This window comes from Callorhinchus milii, unplaced genomic scaffold (genome assembly GCF_018977255.1).
Source record: "Callorhinchus milii isolate IMCB2004 unplaced genomic scaffold, IMCB_Cmil_1.0 Scaffold488, whole genome shotgun sequence".
Taxonomy (NCBI): Eukaryota; Metazoa; Chordata; class Chondrichthyes; order Chimaeriformes; family Callorhinchidae; genus Callorhinchus; species Callorhinchus milii.
The window spans coordinates 48,663-57,967 of NW_024705229.1; the positions used below are offsets into that span (position 1 = coordinate 48,663).

Below are 9,305 nucleotides of genomic sequence, written 5' to 3' on the forward strand. Positions count from 1 at the left end.
TAAAATATTAATGAGTACTTTCAAAAATTTTCTAAAATAACCTAATCACAAGATGGAGCAAAACTAAAAAATCAGGGCAAGGTGAAACACACAAAACAATCAAGAAATATGAATACATAGTAAGAAAATTATTTATCTAACTTTTGGATTTACCGAAGATTGGTTTCGAGCACTTGGGAGGACTGAACTGGTGAAGGGGGTGTTGGAGCGAGCCATGGCAGCGGCGGTGGCGGCAGGCCGCGTGGTGCGGGTGGTGTCGCTGGGCCGCGTGGGTATGCGCAGGCCCTCGCCGTGCAGACGCGTCTGGCGCGAGCGCTGCTGGACCACCTGGCGGCGCCCAGCGGCCCTGCACCGCCTGACACCCTGCTCCTGTGTGAGCACGAGCCCGTGTACACTGTGGGCATCCGCCAGGTGAGTTTGAAGTATAATGTTGCATGTAGCTGTGACGTGACCCAGCAGAAATGCGCTCATCACTTTTTGTAGGTGTTCGCGGTTCGAGCCAGCTGGCCACCCCGATTAATACTCCAGGTGTATTAACCGCAAAAGTTTTTGTGCTGTCTTCGTCACAGCGGATGGTAATGATCCTGTGATGTTATTTGCAAAAGAATAGACCAAATTAAATGTGCCTGCATCATGGTACAAACTTTGCCATATTTGAAAAATTATCAGTAAAACCACACGATATTTCCCCCAACTACCAGACTAGATTTTTTGTGATAGTCTCGTGCTATAAGAATTCCACGCATACTACCAAATGTACTTATCGTTATTATGTAAAATGACTTATTATTTAATAATTATTCATGACACAAAACTCCTAAACGAATGAACGCAAACCAGGCGCCGTACCCTGCCGAAGTGGAGACCCGGCTGCGAGCTCTGGGTGCCGACTTCCACCGCACGAACCGCGGCGGCCTCATCACGTTCCACGGACCGGGCCAGCTCGTGTGCTACCCCGTGCTGCACCTAGCCCGGCACCGCAGGAGCCTGCGCTGGTACGTCTGCCAGCTGGAGCGAGTGGCAGCGGACGCATGCCGCGACCTCGGCGTGCCCGCCCACTCGCATGAGCAGCACACGGGTGTCTGGGTCGGCGAGCGCAAGATCTGCGCCATCGGTGAGCGGCACGCGCCAAGCAGACCGCGGCTCAATTAAAATTATCGCATCGTTCGTCGTGAGGTGCGACACAATGTGACCTTCGTTGTGGTTGAAGATATCGGCGCTGCTGTAATTTTCATTATAATTTATCCCAAACCTGTGTTTGCTCAGGATGCATGGGTGCACTGCTGTGTGAGTCAAGAGGGGGGATTGAGAGAGACAGGCTGGAAATGTTATAAAAATCGCCAATATGGATTCGTCCATCAGATTCTTACACTTTAAGAATTTAATCTAAGAATAGTTTTCCTCATTTTGTTTAAACCTACTCGGGTGGAGTGGTGGCGCATTCATTTTGATCACTGTGCCGTGAAACTCCTGCAACCCAAGTTGAATTCCAGCCACAGTTAACATCAGTGGCGAGTGATATCTGAACTATTCCCGGTACCCCTTCACCATCTAAGCTGACTAGCTTGGTGAAGTATGGTTAAGAAATCCCCATGGCTGACATGGCATGGGGAGTTCTTCGTCCAGTTATGGATTGACACAAGAGCTGACACATTAACTAAGCTGTTAACAACCTATTCTTAGGTGTTTTCGGTAAAGTCACGTAGGTAAAACATCAAAATTAATAAAAATAATAAAATAAAAATAAAGATCACGACGTTTCGGAGGCAACACAAGTCTCCGTCATCAGGTGGGACAGTCACAGCCAGATCAGCTGCATCAAGTGAGGCAATGATTCAAGATGTAATCCCTTAAAAGCGAGTTGAGGGGGGAAGAGAGGGGGGGGCTCATCAGAATGTGGTAGCCTCAACTCGCTTTTAAGGGATTACATCTTGAATCATTGCCTCACTTGATGCAGCTGATCTGGCTGTGACTGTCCCACCTGATGACGGAGACTTGTGTTGCCTCCGAAACGTCGTGATCTTTATTTTTATTTTATTATTTTTATTAATTTTGATGTTTTACCTACGTGACTTTACCGAAAACACCTAAGAATATGATTCCTTGCAGTCACGAAAGCTTCAAGTCTAGTGTTAACAACCTCGCGAGGGCAGTATTTCTTTCGCACAGGAGCCCTGGGACTCATGCTGTTGAGACAACTGCTTAAGCTGAGTGTTCTGTACCAGGTATCCACTGCGCCGCTTTGTGACGTGGCATGGCTCGCACTCAACTGCGACTGCGACCTGCGCTGGTTCGAGCACGTGGTGCCGTGCGGCCTAGAGGGCCTGGGCGTCACGTCACTGTCGCGCGAGCTGGACCGCCGCGTGGCCATCCCAGAGGCCGAGACGCCGCTCCTGCGCGCCTTCGCCCGCCACTTCCAGTGCGAGCTGGTGCCTGGCAGCCTGGATCTCCCGAGCGACGAAACACAACCCCAACGCTAAAGCCGTCGTCGATGCTATAATGAACACATGTACAAGTGGCCTATGAGAAAATCACCCGGAATACTCCCGATCCTGTCAGATCTCACAAGCTAAGCTGGCTTGAGCCTAGCTAGTGGTTGGATGGGCGACCACCTGCATTAAACATGTCGTTGGCTTCCAAGGACAGTACAGAAAATTTCAATTTGACGGATGTACATATAAAACAAATACAAATATTAAAATGGACAGCCATTTGTCAATCTATTTCTGGATGGCCTCCCCCATGCCACGTCAGTTAGCAAGGTTGTTTGACCATACTTCGCCATGCTGGCCCATGTGGGTTGGTGAAGGGGAAGCCCAAGACCGGTTCAGATAAAACTCACCACCGATGTTCGTTGTGCCTGAATATGAACTTGGGTCAGCAGACTCATCGCGCAGTGCACGAGCTCTGCACCACTGCTCCACCATATGTGAACGTACAAATGTGAACTTTACTTATATCTAGGTGAGAGCCTATTTTGACAAAAGTTTATTTTGCAAAGGAGACCTTCGATGAAGAGAATGTATGGTAAATCAAATATGGAAATTATCAACAAAATGATAAAATTATTTATAAAAAAATACATGTAAACATGAAAACAAAATATATTTAAGATTTACAATCCATAAAAACTAATTGCTACATTTCTTTGTTCAATGTAACACCAGCACCTACAATAAAAGACACATTATTACTCTTTGGGGTTTTGGCTATAGATTTCTTAATTTTGTTTTCACAAAATATCTATGTTCATGATTGTTAGTGTCCACATTGAGGATTCCCGTTCTGCTCCATTGCCAAGTCGGAAGGTGGTGTCAGTGCTGGAAGATGTCACCGAGAAGTGGATTGAGAATAGCTGTTGACAATGGTGATGATGTGAGAGTGACAAGGGCTCAGTTTATTTCCAAAAAATTTTAACAATTTTTTTTATCTTCTTGTTCTTTCGGTAAAGTCACGTAGAATGGAAAAATAAAAATAAAACAATAAAATAATTCTCACGTTCGGCCACAACGCAAGCAGCAGACCTGGTCTTCACCTGAGGACGGCTGCTTGTGTTGTGGCCGAAACGTCGTGAGAATTATTTTATTATGTTTTATTTTTATTATCGCCTGTGTGGCGATCGAAACGTCGTGATTTATGTATTCCATTCTACGTGACTTTACCGAAAGAACCAAGAAGATGAATCCCTGCAGTCACGAAAGCTTTAAATCGAAATTTAATCTTTTTTATGTGACCAGGTAAGGCCCAATGAGCTATATAGCTCGTTTTCAAAAGCGACCTGACCACAAGTGATAGCTCAACGAAGTGGCTTATCACATGGACATTAATAGTAGCCAAATACTCTAAGCGCATGTTTCTAAATGTGGAGGGATAAACCGGAGGACTCGGAGAAAAATTTACGTGACCACCGGGAGAACATGCAGACTCCTAACGTACAGGCGTCGGCGTCAAAACCACGACCTTCATAGCAGGCTAGGGAGTTAACTATGGTTATTAAAATGAGTTATGTGCTTTAATTTGTAGGGAAAAAAAAGTTAATGAGGTGCAATTTTCAAGTGGTCCACGAAAAAAAGTTTTGAGAACCGCTGGCTTAAGTGTTCACAATCGCTCAGTTTATTTGATAAAAAGTTTTGCTGATCAGTGTTAAGAGCTTTTAAATATCCGTTAACTTCCAGAGAATTAAGCTTAAGGCTGTAAAATGCCTGCAGATATGACACGGGGCATAAGTGGAACATCCAAGGCGAGCCAGCGTGCCTTTTGTACGCGTGTACACGTCGTACATCTTCTGCGATCGGACCGACGTCGCCCAGACCACCGGCAAAGTCTCTCTTTCCTCTTCAATGTCCCTCGTTAAGTCTCAGTTGGGTTTTGGCCGCAGGGGAGGTGGACCCAACTCAAACTGCCACCCTCCCGCACCTTCATCCGCCACCGATTGTCTGGGTTGCGTCGCCAGGGTCACGGGCCGGCCAATGAAAGGAGCGGGCCGAGGGCTGGGGGGTGTGGCCGCGCGCGGTGGTGGGCTGCTGTTTGACATGACTGAGCGCATGGACTCCATGTGCAGCTGAGTGAGGAGCGGGAGCTCCTCCAGCACTGTAAGAGACACAGGTGATGTCAGATGAGGCTCACAGTGTGATTGTCCTATCTCCATTAGGGACCATCAAACATTGATCCACTGCTCGATGAAAGCCTCTTCAAGCCATCGGCATCTCAATCCTGTGACAATCCACTGGACACCTGCACACGCACTTTTTGGTACTATGAACACGCATTTTTTTTTAAACAGGCAACCCTTGCAAGGGTAGAAATACACGCAAAAGATGATTTCTAGACAGCAAAAAGGAGCAATTGTGACCAAGGGTTCGGTCCTTGCAACAACTCATGAGTCCTGATTGCAACTTAATTTAGACAGTGGCAGGACAAAGATTTTCATCTTTTGTTACCAATTGTCAGGAGAGTATCGTCATTTTCTACTGCTGCTGCATGTTATTGGTTCTTTCGGTAAAGTCACGTAGAAGGGAAGTAATACAATAATAAAAATAAAACATATGAGAATTATTTTATTTTATTATGTTTTATTTTTATTATTTTATTACTTCCCTTCTACGTGACTTTACGAAAGAACCAAGAAGATGAATCCCTGCAGTCACGAAAGCTTTAAATCGAAAAATGCTGCTGCATGCATCAGGGCCTTATGTGTACGAACCCTCTCTGAGTGACAAGGAAGTTATTGTCCCCGCAGAGATTCCCACCACTGCCTTGCCCCGTCCCTGCTGTTACCTGCTGAGCGCAGCGGTTTGCTGCGATCCGCGGTGGCACACACGCGGTGCAGGAAGGCGAGCAGCGCGCCTGTCGCCAGACCCTCTCGGTGGGCGGGAGGGCGTGCAGGGCAGCCATGTCCAGTGCCAGGGGGTTGCGGGGTGCAGGCCACGCGCACAGGCGCACCACCTCCGCCACCACGTCCCACACGTGCACGTCTACACACGCACGCGGCAAGCGTAGTGAGCAAACCGCTGTACCAACGTTCCCCCCACCCCGCTATCCACAGTTCAGGCAAACGCACAAAGATGCGCACACAGCAACGATTGCAACAACAAACGCCATTCACCAATAAGCTGTGGTGATGGCACGACTGCGCTTGTGTTGGGCAGGGTGCACTTTGACGTTATCAAGTGAAGTTTGAAGGCTGGCTGGCAGGTCATGGAACAATCCAAGGTGTATTTGGTTATTTAATGATAGACATGTACCACCTGCGCTCCCTATTGTGCCACATTCCTGAGATGTAGCTGCCCAGTGTTCTGCAGGTCACCACGTTGTAAGTGCAGTGCGTGAACACCACATGTCAGTGGCAAACTAACGTCAAGGCTTGGATTCTCCAGTGGAAAAACGAATCTGGCGCACTCCCGATTTGTGCTGGACTGGCTCGGCACGGCACAGCTTGGTTGTGCAGTAGAAAAGAGGTATGAAGCGACTGCCATATAGAGACACGAGCACACACTGACCCACCGGCATTGGGCCAGGCGGAGGTGGTGCGCAGCTTGAGTGGGTTATCTCGCACGGACGCGTCGCTCGTGTCCAGGCGCAGCAGCCGCTCGTGGCTGGAGCGAGCCCACACGTAGGGGCAGCCGTAGCGCGCGTAGCCGGCCACCAGGAAGAGCGTCCGGCCCTCTCCTGCCGGCAAACACGGTCGTTCTGAATCCGTTAGGTGTCAACACGTGAACGGGAATGCGATTCATCCCTAGAATCGTGATCGATTTTTGGGTTAGGCAACGTGACGATCTGGCCAAATTAGGTGACCTAACCTAAAAATCAATTATGTATCTTAATATTGACCGTGGAAAACCAGTGTTAATTCCTCAATGTTAACTAATTTTAATGACCAATGAGTTGGAAATCGTAAAATGCCTCGAGTTTCCTGGCTGGCTGCTGGCTGGGCTCCTCTCAACCCAACAATAAATCGTGGCTGCGGGCTGCTGCACCAAAACTAGCTGGGTAACTTGCTAAATAGGATTTTTCACGTAACAAATAAGCAATGAATTTAAGTGAAAATGCAGAAGAAATTCGGAAGAAATAGGGACACTGAAGAGGTGGGAGTAATGCATACACAAGGCTGACACGGTTCATTTCACATTTAACTTTTAAATTTGTTCCCTACGCATGTAATGCTTTCACCAGCATATTCTCTTAACACTAGAGAATAAAACAAAAAAAAACCTCACAATAAATGTTTTTACATTAAAAAAAACATTACTTTTAGTGCACCAAGCACAAGATTGTGAGAAAAATATGAAAATTATAGCCACCTCTTATTTTCCATTGCAGGGCCAAAGGGTTCTCAACTTGTTAACTAACTTTAATATCCATGGAGGGTTTAGATAGTGTCAACAAAAGATGTAATACAGACGTGGGAAGTGCCGTTGATATGTAGTGCAAGAAGGTGCAAGGCTCTTTTTTACTTCGTGATTTGGGCATGTACCGGTAGGCTGGGCTCTTTTTCGCATGGAGAGGCTGGAGGAGACCCACATCCATGTGTCCGAACCCACTTATCCTGCACTCGCACACACGCACACACATCTACAATGTACATCAGTCACAAATAGCAAAAAAAATGTATACAATAACCAGGGCCTTAATGGCCATCGATTTTCCAAAGCTTTTATTTGAAAAAAATGGGACTCGGAAGCCATATCTTTCACAAGCGTGTTCTAGACTCAGAATAGTCAATACACTGTAGTGTATTGTATTGACTAAAGTCATTCATAAAACAGGTGATTATTACGATTACGTGCTCAATTCAAACCCATTGCAGCTGTTTGGTACACGGGGTCTGAACGTTACGACAAACAATGCAAAATACACGATAGGGTATAAAGTATAGGAAATGTAAACTTTTTTTTTCAAATAAATCTCCATATAATTTTTTTATCTTATCAGATAAAGCCCACCGAGCTATTCCCTTTTTTTCAGAAGCGACCTGGCCACAATTAATAACTCAACGAAGCGACCCATCGTGTGGACACATTTAATATCACGACGCAATGCCCCGTCCGCAAAAATACGACGGAGACAATCATCACCGCGGCGCTAAACTCCGCTGCTCATGACCGCGCTCGTCGTCTGGCTTGACCGCCTGAATGTGAAATCGTAGTCGCCGCTCTGCAGCCGTAGGAAATAAATAGAATAACAATCCCCTGTCAAATTAAAATCCCCTGGCCTTGTCAAATTACATTTGGGGACTTAACCAGCCTCCCATTCATTCAACACTGCTAGCATCCACGCTCTCAAATCCTACAACAGATAAGCGCGCCGCCCGCGCCTCGCCATCCCATTGGCTTAGAGCGCGCACGCGACTGCGCGACGGCCGCTTCCCATTGGTCGGCGAGTCCTTGTGGGCGGGGCCAACCGTGTTCTGTCTATGGAATGTACGGCCTCGATTGGCTCCTCCGTAGCCTCGCGATGTCAGGCGGCGGCGGCGGCGCGTCGTGAGCCGTCAGCTGGTGCGAGCAGCGTGCGTGGACATCCCACAGTAAACGTAATGCTTCTCTTGAGGCAACCACAACTTAGGTATTAATCATGCGCAGAGGCGAGCGCGGTTAGTACATAGCGCGTAGACGCACCAGCTTAGTCGTCGTGCTGTAACCATTACATCACTGTTCAGCAGCCTGGGAATGAATGGCAGCCGGCGCCCTGCTAATTGGCACAACGTTTAATTATAACCCGATGTAATTAACGGCGTTTGTCTTGCCAACGTTATCATTGAGCCGCCTTGCAAATTCTCTGCCTGCAGATACACAGCGGCGTGCCTGCAGGTCGCGGTATCCACAACCGTGTGCTGCTGTTACGTCCGCGTTTTATTATTTAGTAATCTCTAAACGCTGCAACTCTTTTGAATTGATGTCGCCTCTTCGTTTCGCAGATGGAGAGAGAAGCGGCGGTGTCGACACGTCGTGGATCTGCGTGACATGCGGCGAGGTCGCGGCGCGGGCATGTCAGCATGAGCATAGTGAGTACAGCTGATACGCGATGCCTTTAAACTCTGTGGCCCTCTGTGGGTAGAGCGTGTTCCTGGCTCCTGTTGTTAAGCCATATATATGGTCTTATTAAGTACTATTCGATCCTATTTGCATACACGTTATACGTGATTGGTTCTTCCACGATCAAGACACCTCGCAATTTTACTTAGGCTACAATGCACAGTGGCATGTGTCCACGCAGACAGTCAAAGGCTGGCATTTGTTCACGTTGATTTAGTAATAAGTTTTTACCCTTTCAACTGGTACAAAAACTGACACCTTTATACAAGGGATCATGTTTGCAATAACCACAACACAAGCAGTCAAAATGCAAACAAAAAGAAACAACTCTCATAATGATGTGCACTGTCCTTGAAGTTGATTGGTCCACACCCGAAACAGCTTTTCTTAGATTTCTCCACCACGGTATCCATGCCACAGCCTGTACGTCCCTTAAACGTATTTCACCCCTCTCAGCGGGCTGAGGACAGCTGCTTTAAACTCTATGGAAGTTCAACATTTATACATATGGCACCATAATTGTAAGTTAAACCTGGTCTCTTTAAACCCTTTATACATAAGGGAATGTGGCACCTTTACACCCTCAGGGTTATGTGGCACATTTAAATGATACAAGTTTTCTTTACGGTTATACCTGCCACTTGAACCCCATGCATTCTATTTGTGTAAATGTTCTACGTGGTCCCTTGAAACCGCTTGTCACTTAAAAGCGTTGCGAAGTCTTTTCACACGTGTTCACGTGTGGCTCTGCAGACTGGTGCGGTGTTAATAAGT

The 9,305-nt window shown here is 47.1% G+C and overlaps 1 pseudogene; it reads left to right on the plus strand.

Annotated features, from left to right (window-relative positions):
* Window positions 1–214: 214 nt before the first annotated feature.
* LOC121852155 lies at window positions 215–3,362 on the plus strand (annotated as a pseudogene).
* The last annotated feature ends 5,943 nt before the right edge of the window (window positions 3,363–9,305 follow it).